Source organism: Emydura macquarii, unplaced genomic scaffold (assembly GCF_026122565.2).
Source record: "Emydura macquarii macquarii isolate MOO-44397 ecotype Brisbane River unplaced genomic scaffold, CSIRO-AGI_Emac_v2 contig_1146, whole genome shotgun sequence".
Classification (NCBI taxonomy): Eukaryota; Metazoa; Chordata; order Testudines; family Chelidae; genus Emydura; species Emydura macquarii.
Window position 1 is genome coordinate 13,345,889 of NW_027131283.1, and position 18,625 is coordinate 13,364,513.

Consider the following 18,625-nt stretch of genomic DNA (forward strand, 5'->3'; position numbering starts at 1 on the left):
CAAGTAGTACAAGTCAATCCTGATTATTATTTTGTTTTTCCTCATGAACATCTAAATTTCTGTGTTTGAAATGTATATCTAACCCTCGGACAGAAATTCCTTTTTAGGAAGCCTTGATATTATGAATGTTCAGGCCAAGGGTATGGGTGTACTTGTACATCTCCAAAAATTCACTTCGTGTCCCAGCATTGTGTCTACTGAACATGTTTCAGGAATTCTCACACTTGTACTGAAACTGTTGTGACCTTTGCCCAATTTGAGTTTGAAAAATGGTTTAATTAGTCTCTACATAGCTCAATTTACCTTGCTCCTGCTGCTGCCACTACTCTCCTGTATTCTACTTATACTGGCTACCTTCCGTGATTTAGATGGTCAGAGTCAGTAGAGGTTCTGAGGGGAGGTGCCAAAGAAGCAATGGGCATGTTTAAAATGCCTGCCTGATATGTTTAGCTTTATAGTTAAACACTTGAGGGTGACTCTTAGAGACACCCTTTGCAAGCCTAATAGTTTCTACACCTGGTCTGCACCAGCAGCACTCTGGGGTAACAGAGTTCCAAGGCAGATCGTCAGTGATCCCTTGGATTTCAAGGACGATTGTCTTCCATAAAATTATATGCCGTTATTGCTGATGGATCTAATGAGACCAATTCGGGATCCACAGATCTTGTCACAGTTGGGGCAGGCATTTCCCAGTAGAAGGGACAGATCTAGATTGTTGAATCGGACTCTGGCATGTTCTCTCCTTCTTTCCCATTTCTCCATTTCCTGTTGTCTTAGTGGATCTCAGAATACTGGGATTCTTGCCAAAGGTCCTTTTCCATTTTGGTCAGTTGAGAGCTTCAGTTTCCCATGAGTTTATGTCAATATTGCACTTCTTCATATTGGCTTTGAGGCTGTCCTTGAAGTGCTTTTTTTTGCCTGCCCCAAGGAAGATATCAGGTCCCACTCTCTCCCAAAAGTGGGCAGAGGGCAGGAGTACCTTCAATCTCTTTAGTGACCCCTGTCAGTGTTTAATCCCAATTGTGGAGTTTGCAAAGACTCAACCCCCTCCGGATTTCCCCAATGGGGAGTCCAGAAGAGAGAGGGTTTCCATGCCACCAAAGTCTTATACTTTGACACTTTACCAAAGAAAAGGAGAATAACTGAGTCTTCAGCCCCTCCGGGCTCAGCAGGCAGGCTGTTCTCTCAGGGTAAGGTTTCTGTAGCATCTGTCTTCAGGAGCTCTCAGGGTGGGTCTCCCTGCCCTTTCGGGCTCCTTTTGAGATGTCTGGCTCCCTTTCAAATTCCACCTCCAGTGGAACATGCTCTGCAGGTGAGGATGGGCAGGGCCACCTGAGCTCTGAGTTGCTCCTTAACCCCTTCAGTTCTAGTGTGGGGTTTATACACCCCATCACACACCCTCTCTCTCAAGTTCAGTGCTGGGGTACCATCCAGGGGCCTCTGTTCTCCCCCTGTTCATGAAAAAAAGTCTGCTTTCTTATGGTCCTTCCCTAATAGGTGGAGTACTTGAAAACTGTAGGAAATGTACCATTGCATGATCCTAGGGTTTGTATCTTTCATCAGATTCAACCAGTGGAGGAAGGCGTGGTTTGTCACTAAAATAAAAGGATTCTCCAACAAATAATATTGTAAGGTATCTAGACCCACTTCACGGCCAGGGCCTCCTAGTCAACGACAGAGTAGGATACTTCTTGGGGAAATAGCTTCCTGCTAAGGTAAAGGATGGGCTGTTCTTTCTATCCAAAGCCCTGCAAAAGTACAGTCCCAAACCCACACTGTCAGTCTGTAGTATGAACTGTGCAGTCTGGGTATGAGAAACTGGTTCCCTACTTAGATGGTCTTTCAGCATTTTGAATGTCTTTTTGCACGCCTTGGACCACTGAATTTTCTTATGGCTCACATTCTTTATCAGATCCATCAGGAAGGCCACAATGGTGGCAAAGCTTGGTACAAAGCAACTATAGTAGCCAGCGAGGTTCAGGGAGTGCCACATTTGCTTTTTTAGTGGTTTATATGGGGTATTGCTCCAAGGTTTCCACTTTGCCAATGAGCCGACTCAGATGCTCTCCACCCTACCATATAGCTGAGGTAAGCAACCTCCCAGCTGGCCACCCTATCTTTGGCAGGGTTGGCCATTAGACCTGCCTCCTTGAGAGCTTGCAATACTGTAGTTATGTGTCTTAAGTGATCCTTCTTCTCAGAATTATAAATGACAATATTGACAATGTAAGCTGCAGTATAAAGTCCATGGGGACGAAGTACACAGTTCATCAGGTTTGGTAGGTGTCCACGCTCTCCATGAGGGCCAGATGGCATGGTCTTGAACTGGTAGAGGCCAGACAGGATGGACAATTCTATTGTCATAGGAATCTGCCAATACCCTTTGTCAGGTCAAGAGTGGATATGCACTTGGAGGTCCCTAGCCTGTCCAGCAACTCATCCACTCTAGGCATAGCGTGCACATCAAATTTTGATATTACATTTACTCTGCGGAAATTAATGCAGAACTAGATTGACCTGTTGGGTTTTAGCACAAATGCAGTGGGGCTCTTCCACTCACTATGGGGTTCCTCAACCACCCCTCAGTCCAACATGGCTTGCCATTCTTGGCGGACTGTTTCCTTCATTTTCCATGGAAGCAATTGCAGCCTTTTTCACACTTTTTTCTCTGGCTCAGTGTCTACATTATAGGCTAGGTGAGTGTGTCCGGTCAATGCTGCGAACACTGAAAAACACCTTCCAGTCAAGAGACTTGCCCTGTCGCTCGCCTGCCCTAGGGGAAGTTGGGAGTCTAAGCTAGGCCTTCCCTTGAGCTCAGGTTTTTCCCAGTACTTTGTTCCCTGTGAGAGCAGGCTTCCAGGGTCTTCCAATAGCTGTGGAGCATCGGGGGGGGGGGGCTGGGCTTGGTCTTTGGTTCCCTGAAGGCTGTCCCTTTCACCAGGCCTGTAGAACTCTGGTGTGCAATTACCTGGAATGAGCATCTTCCAGCCTGGGTGTTCCTGCAGCCACCACATAATCGTCTTAGTGCTTTATTGTGTAAACCAATGTCTTAGGCCTGCATTGCAACACCCACGCTGGGACAATCTGCGTGACTTGCTCAGCACAGCCTGCTTGGCCACCCTTTCCCCAGCCTGCTTTTTGGGCTGGAGTCATTGCCAGCAATGCTCTTTAAGGCTCTAGGCCACTGCCCAAGATTGGGCCCCGTTGGTGGAAATCTTTCTCTGGTAAAGCACTGTCAGTGGGTCTCAGCCAGGATGTCTAAAATGGCCACCTTGACCCATACATATTCTTGTGCATCTGCGGCATCGAGGCTCTGTTATGCTGCTTGAGCCAGCCTGATAAAATGAGGTGCCAGCAAAATAAGCCAGCATCAAGCCACTGTGGAGATCCTCTCAACGGTGACAAGGAAAGCATCTGGGTCATTCCCAGGTCCCATCTTTGTGAGTTTAACTGGAAGGTTTGGGGTTGGGATAAGGTTAGGATCCTGGCTGCAAAATTTATGCTTGCCCTGGGTCGTGTGAAAGCTTCACCACCTGCTGGACCAGGTGTTGTTGCTGCACTATCTGTTGTGCCACCAACTCCTGGATAAGCTACTGTTGTTGTGCTGTTTGCTTTTGTGGTTGTGTGGCCATTTGTTGGAATAGCTGATCTATGGCTGCTGCGGTTGGACCATCTGTTGTTGCAGACTGGCCATCAGCCACTTCAACAGTTTGTCTATAGTCATGATTTTTTCCCCTTGTGGCCGCACAGCAGATTTGGGACAAGTGCCTTCGTTCTCCACCAAGTTGTGATGGGAGGTGCTCAGGTGCCATCTAGTGTCCAGGGCAGTAGGTCTCTACTTGCTTCAACTCCAGCGTCTCTCACTGGTCACATCCGGTGGTGGTCTCTGCCTTTTGCTGGATGTCAACCTGACCCTTCAGTCAGGTCACCAGTTAGCTGTATCCCTCTCTGTGGTAATAGAGTCCCAAGGAAGATATCAGAGCCCATGCCCTCCTGAAGTGGGAAGGAGCACCATCAGACTGTTTAGCAGCGCCTGCCAGTGTTCAAACCCAACTGTGGTGTTTGCAAAGTCTTTACTTCTCTGGGTTTCCCCAAGGGGGGAGTGTGGAAGAAAGGGTTTTCATGCCTTCCATATCAAAGTGGTTAGTAGAAGAGCCCAGCCCCTCCCACTCTACTGGCACCAGCCCAGAGCCCTGTGAGAAGTAACAATATCCAGTGCCTAAGATTGCCTTAAGACTACCTCCTTCCTAGGTCTCACTATCCCACCAAAGTCTGCAGGTGGGATGGGCAGGACTGCCTGAGCCCTGGATTGCTTCTTAACCCCTTCAGTTCCAGTGTGAGTTTTACATGCCCCATCTCAGTCCAGTATGTTGTTCTCATAAAGAGGATTCCCCCAAAGTAACAACCAATTCATGAGGAGGGGTAGCTTAGCGATCTGAGCTTCAGCTTTGCAATACCTACCAACATTTTCTAGAACCACAGATTTGCATGCCAACAAGGTTGACTCAGCCTTTAATCCTTCCAAAGTAGATAAATGGCATTATATCATGTTTACTGTGTGTACATTATTCAGATTAGATTTTTTAAAATGAGGTCCTGTCTGCACTGTGTGGAAAGTAATGCCCTCGTTCAGCAATACACTTAAGCAATTGTTTAATTTCATCCCTGTTGAGCAAAGTAATTAAGCACATGCTTAAAAGTAAGCACTAGAAATGGGGGTTCCTGTAGGCAGCAGCCTGGGGAATCAGACACAGTGTAAAAGGAGCAAGAAATGGTCACAGGGACCCCAGTGAAAGAGAGGGAATGGAGCAGCAGGAAGGGAGCCCAGTAACGCCCCCCCTCCCCCCCCCACGTACTGCCCTGAAACCAGCCCTGCAGGGAACTGTGACTAGCACCAGCTGGGGGAGTCCAGAGAGAAGGTGACGAGTCTTGTGGGATAACTGTAGCCGGTTCTACAGAGGCTTTTCCCATCCAGTCCTGGGGAAAAGATCTGTGTGAGCTTTGCACAGCCTGGCCAACAATGGCCCCGCCTTGCGACAGGCAGGTGAGTGTTGGGCTCAGAGGAGGAGGATTTTTGTTTTTTCTCGTTTCCTTTCCTTTTCATTCGCCCCTTGACTACAGGGAAGTGAGCTGACAACCTGTTCCTCCCCCCATGAGTACTCGGCTGGCGCAGTCACTTGCTTGAGAGATGGGTCGTCTTCGTTCGCTGAAACCTGCTGGGGAATAATATCTGGGGACCTTTCAAACCAGCTGTCTCTGTTGTAGGGGAAGATTTGGGGCTTGCACAAAAAGAGAAAAAAGGGTGGGGTCTGGACACTGCTGTAGTTGTGTGTGGAAGTCTGAGTGATGCCATAACCTGGTGGTTGTGGCATTAAGCTCATCTCAACCTCTTCCAGGACTACCAAACTGAAAAGCCAAGATTCATCACCCACGCCACAAAAGAGACTGTTACTCTTTAAAGTGAGGTTTTTTTTTAAATCTATATGTAATCCAAGTGCCTAATAGGGAGATACCCCTTTAAGAGATCTATGTGGGGGTGGGGTGGGTAAGCTGGGTCCTTGTTGCTAAGCAGATGCACAATTAGCACTTCACACTCAGAAGTTTCTGGAATTGGGTGTGGTAGTTTTTAGTATGCTTAGTAGGTTGCCCTGGTGTTGAACTCAGACTGCATGAGGGCACCGAGTCAGGGTAACTGCTTTGCGAAAGGCCCTGTGTACTGGTGGGTTGGGAGAAGCAGAAAGCAGGCTGTTTCTCCAACTGTGAAGCCTTTTGCATTTTTCTTGTAACAGGGTTCCTGGTTGTGGGGTTTTTTATTTAAATGTATATACTTGGTGAATCAGCTGATTGGCTAACAGTGGTTTCAGGGGAGAAGGAGGAAGAGTCTGCATGGATTCCAGTTGAGAAATTCTACAAGAAAGGGGAAGGAAGATGTTGCTCTTGACTCAACAGACTGTGTAGATTTGGTGATCAAAGACCCACTCAGGTGAACTCAACCTAAGTTTTTGGGAACTCTGAATTTTTTTTACTGTGGGGACAGACCTGTTTAGATTTAATTTTTCTTTATTTAAGGTTATGTATAACTGTGAAGATCAAGTATGTGGATTACAACACAGCCATGTTAGGTTGTAAAAGCTAAAATTATTTTTCTTTATCATAAGGTTTATAAAGTTGGTACTTAACAAAAGGAATGAACTTAATTCTTTTGGGGACTTGGAAGTGGGGAGGTTAACCCTGTGCAATCCTTGCTGAAAATCCTTAGAGATTGAATTCTGGGTCTCCAGCTGCTTTTTGCTGGGAGTTGGGGGCTTTTAGGCCCTGGAGAAGTGAACTCTAGCCCACCGAAAGGTTACATATACATGTAAATAGTTTGGTGTTTCTTTTTGTCAGGGCATAGGAAGTAGAGATTGCTTTAGTATATTTTAAAACCTTTCAACTGCTTAGTATATTTTGAAAACTGCTAACAATCTTTCTCCCATTTTTAGGCTCTTCCTGAGAAAGATAAATGTTTTATTTGATATAGTGTTTTGTGTCTATCCTCATTTTAACAGTTTAGTTCAATATAAAGCTACTATCCCAGTTAGGGGTATGTTCTTTATTGGGAAACTATCTAGTAACAGAGCAGGAGCATTCACCCACATCAGATCCAGCTGTGAGGTGAAGAGGAGCAACTGGGAGGAAGTACCGTTATGAAAGGGCAAGGCAGGATGATTTGTAAGCTCCTTAGCCATTTTCTCCAGTGTTCAGGCTCAGTCCCGGGATCTCAGAGCATCTGTGAGGTCCTGCAAGAGGGAGAGTAATTGGATTGCAGCCTTAAATCCAATCCCATTGTGTTCTGGGGACCCAGCCTGCTGGTGTAGGAAGCCTCACTAGGTAGATCAGGGGAAGGAAATCCCCTGGAGTTACTGGTGTCCCACCCTTTCCCACAGGCAGAGAATTATGCCCAGCCTGTTCTTCTGGGTAATGCTGGGGTAATGAGAGATGGCTGGTTTGCTTGTCCCAGTTGGATAACTTAGAGTAGGGTCCCATTTTACAATGCCCCTAGCCCCGTTACACCAACATGTGGCAAGCTAGACCTGAAAATACCATTGTTAGGAGTGTGACCCTTCCATGCCTAGGGCAGCCACCTGAGAATGCCAAGGTAAGGGCAGGCAGTAAAAGGAGAGCAGATTCTCCCAGCACAGGTGGGTGGCACTGAAGCCAGACTTCCCAACCAGCCACAGACTGAGCTTTTGATTTCCCACACTGGTTATCAAGAAACCAGTATACAAATACACACAGCCCCCTTTACTGCATTCCAGTCTTCGGCTCCCAATCAGCTACTAGGTCTAGAAAAGAGCATAGAGTTTAAATAACTGGTCTCTTTACTGAAGAGGTTCCCTCTGATCCCAAAGGGTCAGCCAAGTACCAGATCAATATAAGTTTGGATCTTACCCAGAATACCACACTGCCAGCCAATCCTTCAGTAACTAAAACTAAAGGTTTATTATAAAAAGAAAGAAACAAACCATAAGATAAATGTTAAAAGATTAAAGTAATCAGATACATACAAATGATTTGAAAGTCCATAAACATCAGCTTTTTAGAAGAATTGTGGAGTTCACAGGCTTGTATAGTCCCTCTGGTATACATCCAGTACTTGAATGGGTCTTAGTCCTTTGCTTCACAGCTTCAGTTCAGTTGTAGATGAGCTGATCCAGAGGTAGGTTGGTAGCTGAAGTTGAATTCCAACTGAAGAACAAAATGGATTCCCAGGCCTCTGCCTTATATACCCTCTGGCCCTTTCCATGCTGTTTGTGGAATTTTACAGGAACAAAATGGAGTTCAGAGTCACATGAGCAAGTCCTCGTGACTCATCAGGTATACCTTTGGTTTTTCCCCTGGGCCCCTTGCATCTGTGAATGTCTCAGTGGGCCATTAAGCAGGCTATTGTTTTGCCGCCACCCTGTCTAGGGTGTGTCTCATTCAGCACAATTTGAAATACAGCTATATCATATATATCCATAACTTCCATTACACACAACACATGAACAAAAGTATTATCATCTTACTTAGCATATTCTAACCTTTCTAACAGTACCAGACATGGCATATCTTACATGAATTATTATGATTTTGACATACTGATGTTACATAATATAATAAATGCATCCCCCCCCCCAGTCCAGCCAGCGTGACTAGGGGTAAGGTGGTAGTTTGACTTCCATAACCATACAGCCTTTGACCTTTTTGCTGACAGTGCCCATTAAGTCTGCCAGCTATGGTACAGAGATGGTTTTGTGATGTTGACGTTTCCATACAGTGAAATGGACAAAGACTAGGATTTTTCCAGACCTGAGAAAGAGCTCTTCAGAGTTCAGAAACATGTCTCGTTCACCAGCAGAAGTTGGTCCAGTAAAAGATATTACTTCACCCTCCTTGTCTCTCTAAAGACTAGGATAGTCTCTTCTTCAAGGAGCACTTCTGAACAGATATCTGGTTACCAATAACCCTTTCTCTATGTTCAAAAAGATGCAGCTACCTCTGGAGTTCTTCACTGTTGCTCCACAAATCCATGAAAGGGAATTGCTATAGTGACATCAAGCTCTCTCTTTTCTGGGAGCTGAGCTAGAGTTGGACCTGCAGCCTTCTTCAGCCCCTGCTGTCCAGGTGGTGAGGAATCAAATTCTGCTTCCTAGTATAATAGCTATTTAATCACTGAGCTGGTGCATATATTAAAACTTTCACCAAAATAGGATATACCAGTCAATGGGCCATTGGAGAACTGTAGTTTAAAGAACATAGATGTTCAGACACAAAAGGGGACTTCTCTCCCACATGCTATACGTTTAAAAAAGTTGTGCATTGGTGGCAAATGTCTTGTTTTATTTTGTTTTTAATCCAGTATGCTCCGAAGAAATCGATTTTTATTAGAAGGCTAAAGCCAGGAAGGTCCATGGCTATTCTGTTCTCTGCTTCCCCTTTTTATAGGTCACATCAAAAATAGCATGTTCTGCAGAAAGTAGTTAACTAACAAACACTGTTCCCAGCGCCAGTGAATTAATAAGTAAAACGACCTTTTTGTTGTAAGCATTGATAAATTATTTCATTATCATTTTAATAGGGTTTCAACAGTCTTTTGCCAGTTATAACTCTGAGTTGTGAATCTTGTGACTTGTGTGCTGGGAAACTGAATCGTGTGTTACTGTTCTGCTTTTACAAGATAGCAAGGCTTCAAAAGATGTCAGGCTTAATGCCAAATAACTAAGCCATTAGAACAGGAAAATGATAGAACTTCTACCTAATTGGCTCTGCTTATTCAAAAACAATGACAAATCGCTAAAGAAGTGAGTATATACATGTACTGTGTGGGTTACCTGTACAGAAAGCAGGGTCATGAATTATTTGAAGATTGGTAACCCTGAAGTTGGAAGGAGATAGCTAATGTATATGTATTGCCCAGAGTTTGGTTAAGAATTTAGGTTCTGGGATTAAACAACCTTAAGTGGTATGAATAAAAGGGGAAAAAAAAGGCGTCTTTGCGTTCTTCTTCAGTAGTACCTTAGAACTCACTAATTCCAGGTCATTAATTCCCAATCTAACAATTCTAACTGAAAACCCAGATGTCTCAGCCTACTTTCACTTTTCAGCAAAGATTTAAGAGCCCTGGTCTACACTACAAACTTATAGCATTATAACTATGTTGCTCAGGGGTAATCCACACCCCTGAGCGATGCACTTATACTTACTGAATTCCCAGTGTAAACAGTGCTATGTCAACAGGAGAAGCCTTCCCATCAGCGTAGGTAGTGCCTTCACTAAGTGCTACGTCAGTGCAGCTACACCAGTGCACCTGCACTGCGGCAGGGCTGGAAGTGCAGACAAGCGCTAAGCCCGCTCTCATGTTACTCTCATATTAATGGTTCCAAGATTGCTTCAGATAATTCCTTAAGTTCCCTAGGGTCAGTTTCATCAGGCCGTGCAGATTTGAAGACCTCTAACTTATATAAATATTCTTTAACCTGTTATCTCTCTGTTTTGGCTTGTGTTCCTTTCCTCTTGTTGTTAATATTAATTGTGTTATGTATCTGATCACCATTAATGTTTTTAGTGAAGGCTGAAGCAAAATGGGCATTAATGCCTCAGCTTTCTTGACATCATCCATTATTAGCTCTCTGGCCCTGCTAAACAGAGGACCTATGCTTTCCTTCATGTTTCTCTTGTTCCTGATGTATTTATAGACACTCTTCTTAATGCCTTTTATGTTCCTTGGGAGGGCATAACTCATTTTATGCCGTAGCCTTTTCTGATTCTGTCCCTAAATGCTTCTGCTATTCTTTTGTTCTCATCCTTAGCAATTTGTCCATGTTTTCACTTCTGTAGGATTCCTTTTTGATTTCCAGGTCACGGAAGAGTTTTTGATGGAGCCATATTGGCTTCTTACTAGTCTTCCTATCTTTCTTTCATATCAGCATACTTTGCTGTTGCAACTTTAATAGTGTCTTTTTGAGAAACTGCCAGCCCTCTTGAACTCCTTTTTCCCTTAGATTTCTTCCCCGGGACCTTACTATGTTGATGGGAAAGCTTCTCCCATCGACATAGCTACCATTGCTCATGAAGGTGGTTTTATTATGCCATTGGGAGAGCTCTCTCCTCTCAATAAAGAGCATCTTCACCACACACACTGCAGCACTGTATGCATAGACATTCCCTGAATTTATTAGTCTGCTTTTTTGAAGTCCACTGGCCTTGTTCTGCTTCTCTAACTCCTTCCTTTCCTTAGAATCATGAAATCAACATTTCATGATCACTTTCACCCAAATTGCCTTCAACCATTAATTTGCAACTAATTCCTCCCCTAGAATCAAGTCTAAAATGGTTATCCCCCTGGTTACTTCCTTCACCTTCTGAAACAAATGTCCCCAGTGTATTCCAAGAATTTTTGGACATTTTGTGTTTTGCTACATTACTTTTCCAACTGATGCTGGGGTAGTTAAAGTTGCTCATTACTGCCAGGTCTTGTATCTTAAATATTTCTGTTCTAGAAATAAACTTCCTCCTCTGCCTCCTGATTTTGGTGGTCTGTAGTAGACCACTATATATTATTGCCCCTCTCCCTCCCCCTTAACTTCACCCAGAGACTTTCAACTGGTCTGCCTCTCATCTCCTTCTGGACCTCGGAATAAGCATATACATCCTTGATGTATAATGCAACACCTTCCCATTTTTCCCTTGCCTGTCCTTCCTGAAAAAGCTCCCTTCTATCCAAGCAGATAGTGTTGCACTGATCACTAAGGTTGACAGGGAACAAACAACTGGGCTCCCCTTCTGGACCAAGAGGCTGGGGTGGAGGCGTGAGGGACCTAAAAATCTTTTTTCCTTTTCCCCCACCGCCTGAGTTTTTTGCTCTAGTTCTATCCTTTGTTACTAGTTGTAGCTTCCTGGTTACAGTGCAAGTTGCCCCTGTGCCAAAGAAAGAATAAATGAGTTCCTGTATAAAATGACTCCATTAAGTCTGTGATGTCCTCTTCCTAACCTTTCCCAATATCTTTACACTGCCTCTTTACATAGTGTTATATTTATGAAGGACAAGACTAAGCTATATTTGGGAGTAGGGGGGCGAGCAAAAAATGTTTCACAGTCCTGCCCCAAAATGCTAAAGTGTGGGTGACACCACTAATTATTACAAATGAGTAAGATTCTAAGGTAGTAGCTGCTTGGGAGGGAGTACTGATTCCCAATTCAATATTAGATACAGGTATCTGGTTTTCTATTCGAGAGGGGTTGTTTCATTACTTGCTCAGCTTTAGCATAGGGTAGAATATCAATATGCAGACTTGGCCTGTTGTCATTGTGAGAGAATTTAAAATGGCATAATTGAGAAACACAATGCAGGAGATGACTTTTGCATTTATTGTAAAGCTTTAATCTTGCGTTTATGATCTCTTCACAGAGTTGAGTAGTTTTTAAGACCAATTTTCTGGATCTGCAGTTTTAAACTCTGCTTCTGAGTCAAATGACTTTGATGGGCTTTGTTACCAGACTTGCCCATTACCTTGGGGGTATGTTCATTTATTAGACTACCTTCCTGGGAGGGGGTGTGTGATTCTATTATGTACTGCTTTTGTTACTTGGGGTGTGTGATTCTATTAATGTACTGCTTGTGTTACTTGTGTGTTCATATGGCTACAGATCCCCTCCCAATGGAGCTATCCTGCAGGACCTAAGGTTTTCAGAGCTGGGTTCCTCCAGCCCCAGATTTAAATAAACCACACCCAGATTAACCGAGTGCATCTGAGGGGACCGGGCTATCAGCACTTTCAGCTGACTCCTTATATGTCCCTGAACTCAGCAGGCTGGGTGACACAGCATTTTCAGCGGCCACCCTTATATGCCCCTGGACTCCGTAGGCTAGGCAGAGCAGCACTTTTCAGCTGTCTCCCCCCTCACTCTACAGTTATTCTAGCAGTAACCCCCTTGATGAGCAAACCCCATAGGATTTATGGGCACTCCAGAGATCTTTGGCTTAGGTAAAAGAAGCATTGCTGCGGAGCAAGATAGGGAAGCCAAGAACACAAAGGTGTAAATGCAGTTTGGAGAGACAGAAAGAGTGGCAACCAGCTTGATTACAACAGTTATTTTATTGCCAGGTATATAAAAATTATTTTACTAATAGTAATACCATACAAGGAGAGAGAAACAATCAAATGCTTACAATACTACACAATTACAGTTGGGGTATTGGAGAAGGCTAGCTCAGGTTTGATTACAAAAGTAGGAAGTTATACTTGAACTGAGAGAGAGAGAGAGAGTGAGTGAGTTGTGGGGAGAAAGGGGGGGTGTCTTACCACTCCATGCAGCTCAAAGGTTCCCCAGAGACAGGCTGTTCAGCTTAGGGTCTGGAGCACTTGAGACAGGCAGAGCCCCCAACATGATCAGTCAGGAAGAGGGGAAGTTCCTGTGGAAATGATGCAGAATTTGGATCCAGGTATCAGAACAGGTTTGAACTTGGGTAGGGATGTTTGTAGACCACCAGGTTTGTTTATGGGTAAACAATGTCTCAAGGAAGTATCCCAGGGGTAAACAATGTCTCAAGGAAGTATCCCAGAGTGGTTTTCTTTATGCTGGACAAAAGGAGCTGATTATTCCTGGCTATGGGCAATGTTCCTTAAGGGAGCTCACAATGCAATCAGGCAGATTCAGTGTTTTGCATATCAATAACTAGAATGGTCTGATAACTGCGGAGCTGGATGTGTGCAGGTGTGAGTTTATTTACATCAAGAGCAGAGATTGCCCATCATGCAGTGCGTTCCTGCTTTGCCAATCCCAGAGTTCAGTGCGGCCCCTGCTTTGGAGGTTGGTTCTCCATACGCTATGCTAATTCTTGTTCCATCTTCACTGTAGATGAGGCTAGGGGAGTTGTATCACCCGTGTTGGGAGGGTTTTAGGTGTGTCTTCCACTGCCTTTTCATATTGAGATGCCTTTGGTTTCTGGTTCAAGCAGGGGCTGGGGGGAGAAAGGGAGAATTCATGAGAGCCAGAGAGACTAGGGGTTTTGCGTTCTGGTTTCCCAAGAACACAGAGCTGCCAGGTAACAGCTTGGCTTAGTCCAAGTGGACCAAATCTGTCAGGCACGGGCTGGTATAATGAATGGCATGGCTGTTGACTGAAGGATGGATGAGGGAAGCCAGCACTACACTGCTAGCATCATAACCTCTCTTTCGATAGAGAGCGCTGCAGTTCTATCTGTTCATTAAGCCAGATGGTTTGGTTGGTTGGTTTTTTTTTTTTTTTTTTTTTTAAAAAGAAGGGGGTCTGAAAATATTTAGTGCTTTTCATTTTCTAAACTCGTGCTAAACAGCAGAAGCCAGATTGTTAATGGCCGCTAGGCACATGTGCCAAGATGTGGAAATAGGCAGTTCAATTCAGCAGCCAGGCATGTTTATGCTCCTGACGCCTATCCTTATCCCCCCAGTACAGGAATGGCTCCCAGCTAGTACCCATCTTTGGTGCAAGCCACTCCAATGGCGGGGGGGGCAAGGGTACTGCCCTCACCTACCCATAATGGCCACCCTTAAAGGGTGTAGCAGGTGGGCATACCTCTTCTGTGCACCCAGAAGATCCAGGAGGCATTTTGTGTCTCAGGGAGGATATGTAACACAGGACACTATCTGTCACTTACAGTGGAGGTCAGACTAATTAATCTTCAAGTACCCTTGGAAGTACATAATTATATCTTGCCTTATTTGCTTCCCTAAAGTCACAGAAGGAGCCATGTCAGGGCCAAGCTTAGAACCGAGAAGTTCCAGAGGCCCTTTTTTTTTTGTTCAGACCTCCCCTCCCTCTGGAATAGAAAATAACATAAGAACTCCCATTAGTGCAAGTTTTGCCAAGAGATGGTGCATCATGCAAGGTCAAGCTATCTTAAAATCTAGTAAAAGTAGGTGAATGGACTGCAAACTTTAATACAAAAGACTCTTCCAGACTCAGCACATAGTAAGGTTAAACATAGTGAAAAATAATAGAAATGCTTGAGATTCATGCATAGAATGCCTTGGCTGCCCCTGAACTGGGCACAGGCAAGATCTGACTCCCACAGGCCTGTGAAGACTTAATTGGCAGGCTATACAGACTACTGAAATCAGAAATAAGGGTTTTGATAATCACTCTCAAACAGTTCTGGCAGGCAGGCAGGCAAAGCACAAATAGCAAGAATGTGCAAGATAAAGGAGACTACTATAAACATGTCAGCTGTGGGTTTATTCTGACGCTTGTGTCTTTATTGAAGGTAGTTTTCTGAATGTTCAAAACACCACTGACAGCCCTCACCTGCTATCCAATATGTTTCAAATAGGATTGCATGGACTCTAAAGGAAAACAGGTAAGTGAACAGCTGCAATATGTCCATAGTTACTTTAAATTTGTATCCCATTTTTAAAATGTATGGTACTTCAGGACTCCGTTTGGGCTGACATACAGAGTCCTGTGGATTCAAACTTTTGTTGTTTTAAATTTTCCACTCAATCATCAGAAAATGTGAGAATCTGTTATTTGTATGGCCTATAGGAGCAATTTTTTGTGATCCCTCTGTCATTTCACAAGTAACTAACTAATAGATACTGTTCCCAGGACTATTAAAAATCCTGGTACAATAAAATATTTCTTTGTTGTTTAAAAACTGCCACATAAATTTTAGTTCTTGTCAAAATGCAAGGGGAAAATAGTATTTTGCTAAATGGAAAAGGGCCATTGGTGCAGATGAGTAATTTTATATTCACTCTCAATGGGGGTTAGTAATGAAAATGAAGAGTAAAACCCAAACATTAAACTCTTCATAAAAATGTCAGTTTTTTTAAAAATATAATTTTAAAATTATTTGATTTAAGGCTTTTGACAAAGGAGAATTGTAACAAGCCCTTCAGAGTTTTTAAAATACTGGTACTTAATCATTTATGTAAGAAAATATGGAAATTACCTAGCTCTGATATAATAGCCAGAACTAGAACAATGTAATGACTATAATCTCCAATGTCTGCTTACCATAACTCTTTTTCAATGATTTTCAAACACTGTCTGGTTTTCACATAACTTCATTGCATAGGGAAAGGATGAAACTGAAATGGGGTGCTTCAGAGTTAGCTGCATTTTAGTATAGTTAATATTTAATTCCTCTTCCCCAAAAAGCGAGAGGAAGCTGATGAAATCTTTCCAAGTGAACTCTGGGGAATTATATCTGCTAATAAAGCAGTGTGCACTCCAGTCATCTGGGATGAGGGAAGAGTATGACTCAGGAGGCATGTCAGAATCCACTTCCATTTAGACTAAGGAATGGGAGGGCTCTGGGACAAACTGAGTATATAGGAATTGATGGCTGTTCCTTTCCATTCATAGGTGTGGTTGTCATTTTCAAAACATAGCTAAATAATAAAAGCAGAGGAAAGATGAGAGAGTGCATGCTGTTATGTGACAATTCTATATTTGGGGAAATAAATGTAACTGCTAATATCTAGTCTTCTTTACATCAACTCTAAATGAAGAATTCCTGGGAAAACTGTGTTCAGATGCCACTGATCAATGTCCCAGCTTGTCTTGTAGGTTTTTCATAGTGAAGGTAATGCACACATGGAAGAATATATATTTGCCATCACAGCTTGAATGCTTGTATAGCACTGCTTAAATGTCAATGCAGTTGTATTTTTTAAAATCTTTCCCAAATTAAACATTCAGAAAGGCATTGTGTATGCAAGTTGATTAATGAAGTGAATTCTTGGGAGAGAGGCAGGTAGTAAATGTTAGCAACGTCATTTTTATATATAACAGAATTATTGTGCATATTCTGTTATATATAACAGAATTATTGTGCATATTTGCTTCTCTTCTTCCATATCTGCATGATAGCTGGAAATTCAGTTTATCTGGATAAAATTAAGATGCCTTGCCTGAGGTTACTCAGGAAATAAGTTCTATAATGCACTATTATTTGTCTGTCACACATTCAAATACAGCCAAGTTTTATTTAACTGCAAGTTATTAAAATCAAGACTCTTCATTGCCATGTATGTGAGATGAGTTGGTGCTGGTTCAGTCTAATTCTTAGTGGAGAAGATCCCACCTCACAAAATTCTCCACCCGTTACAAACTGGGAAATAGCTGTATTATTTTGTCTGAATATGATGTACACTTCCATGTCTGTTTATGATGGATTACTTACTTGTTATGCAGTTAAATCCAAAAGAGATTGTTAGAGGAACCAAGCAGGAAAGGTAAAGCAATGGCCTAGATAAGGAGCATGACCTCAATCCTTCAAATGCAATAGCCAGGTTTATAGCAGTGAAGAGGTGTCTCCTCTGCCCAGCCCCAGAGGCGTAACTATTTTGTTGGGGCTGAGAAGAGAGAGATCAAAGAGAACAGTAAAACATTAGAGAAACCCCAGGACCTAAAAAAGGGTTAGGGTTGAGCAAGTGGCTGGAGGCTTCCCAGAGGGTGTCTGCAAGAGCTGACAGACTGGCCAGGGATTGGATGGAGATTGAGGGAGCGTGCTGTTAGCAAGACAGTCTTTCTCCCAGCCAGAGATGCGGGGTTAGCTGGTTAAAACATACTGAAGAGATAAAACGTTCTCTGTGGGAACCAAAAAGGAACCAGTAGAACATTCATGAGTTCTGCACTTAACTGCAAATCATGGAACAGAATGATATACTCACTGGCCAGTGTTCAACAGTAAATGGAGCAGTAACACCTATTGAGAATGGGGTTGGAATTCTGATGAAAGATAAGAGCAGAGATTGAGCCTTACTGTAGAACTATATTAGTTTATTCGCCTGTCTGGACAGCAGTAGCTCTGCTTGTAGAAGTCTGTGTATATCAACAATAATAGAAATTGGAAATGGAAATGTTCTTTTAGGTTATCTAGTTGATCACCCTGCTGGTGCTGGTCTGTCCTCTATAGTTTATTTTCTAGTGCCCAGTCTTGTCTAGTGTTACCGGATACTGTTGATGAGGAAGAGAGAATGTTGCACAAGCTGCAGGGTATTTTTGAAAAATAATAAGTAGTACTGCAATAGTAATTAATAATAAATAGAAGTGCATTTAGCGCTCTCTTTTAGCCTGTGCAAAGGAGAAAGAGAAATGATTTTGTGAGTAAAGTAGGATAGCAGCTCTGGCACATAAATATGTGTACATTCTGTCGGTTTCATTAATGGTTGATTTGCAGGTACAAGAGCTTGTGTGTGGCTAAAATCCTGGATATGCACCACTTGGTGAGGCAAGTGACCTTTCATTTAGTCTGATCTCCCAATGTAGCAAGGTACTGAGTTAGGGCCATGAATGTGTAACCAAGGGCAGAATTTCTTCCTTAATTACCAGGGACAGCCTTTGTATAACTTCAGCCCTCACCTGATCTCCAGTGCCTGTTTCAGTTTAAATAATTTTGTATGTTCCTCTTTCCATTCTCACTCATCCACTTAAAATTGTTGTTGTCATTTTTGGCATAGACAAAGTAACAGAAATGTCTGAACCAGACTTTGTATGCAGTGTTATTGTAGCCATGTTGGTCCCAGGATATTACAGTTTCCATTTCAGAGGGTAACATTTTATATATCTCAGCCACCTTGAACGGGTCTTTCTAAGCCAGTCCAATACTTGAATAGTTGCAGGAAATCAGCAGCCCACTGTAAATACCCAGTCATATTATGCCATGATGTTATCAGGTATAACACCATTGTCTGATTGCTTGTAACTTCTTGACTCATTCTGCCTGTTGTACCATTTCTATGTGGGAAGCTTGAGGCTATATGGTATCTAAGATGTTGACTTTCACCTGTTAATCCTAGTCTGGAATTTAAAATATAAAAAATATCCAGTTCAGCGGATTCTTGATTTTTGCAGACATATATATGATGAAACCCTTTCTTTTAAACTTTTCCTTTTTAAAATTTTCATAGTGATTGTTGGAGAAACTGCTCCTCTCCTTTTAATTCAAGCCATGCTCTTTTATTCAGCTTGCCTTGCTCTCCTTCATGTCTTGACTCCATGTATTAATTCAAAAGTTCATTAGCTGTTAGGATCCTCTGCCTGCTTTGTGAACTTACCTGGCCAAGATCTGTACTATTCACTTCCTCAAACCAAAGTAAATATGTTCTTCTGAAGGTCT

At 43.0% G+C, this 18,625-nt stretch overlaps 1 long non-coding RNA gene across 2 annotated transcripts in view; it reads left to right on the forward strand.

Annotated features, from left to right (window-relative positions):
- The first annotated feature begins 5,843 nt into the window (after positions 1 to 5,843).
- LOC137152123 (uncharacterized) overlaps positions 5,844 to 18,625 on the forward strand; it is a 31,556-nt gene continuing 18,774 nt past the window's right edge. The window contains exons 1-2 of one of the 2 annotated variants that reach the window (XR_010919433.1): positions 5,844 to 5,983; positions 14,765 to 14,857. This is a non-coding gene — a long non-coding RNA (uncharacterized lncRNA). Of the gene's footprint in view, positions 5,984 to 12,454; positions 12,627 to 14,764; positions 14,858 to 18,625 lie in introns of those variants that run through there. The other variant, XR_010919434.1, reaches the window with a different exon arrangement.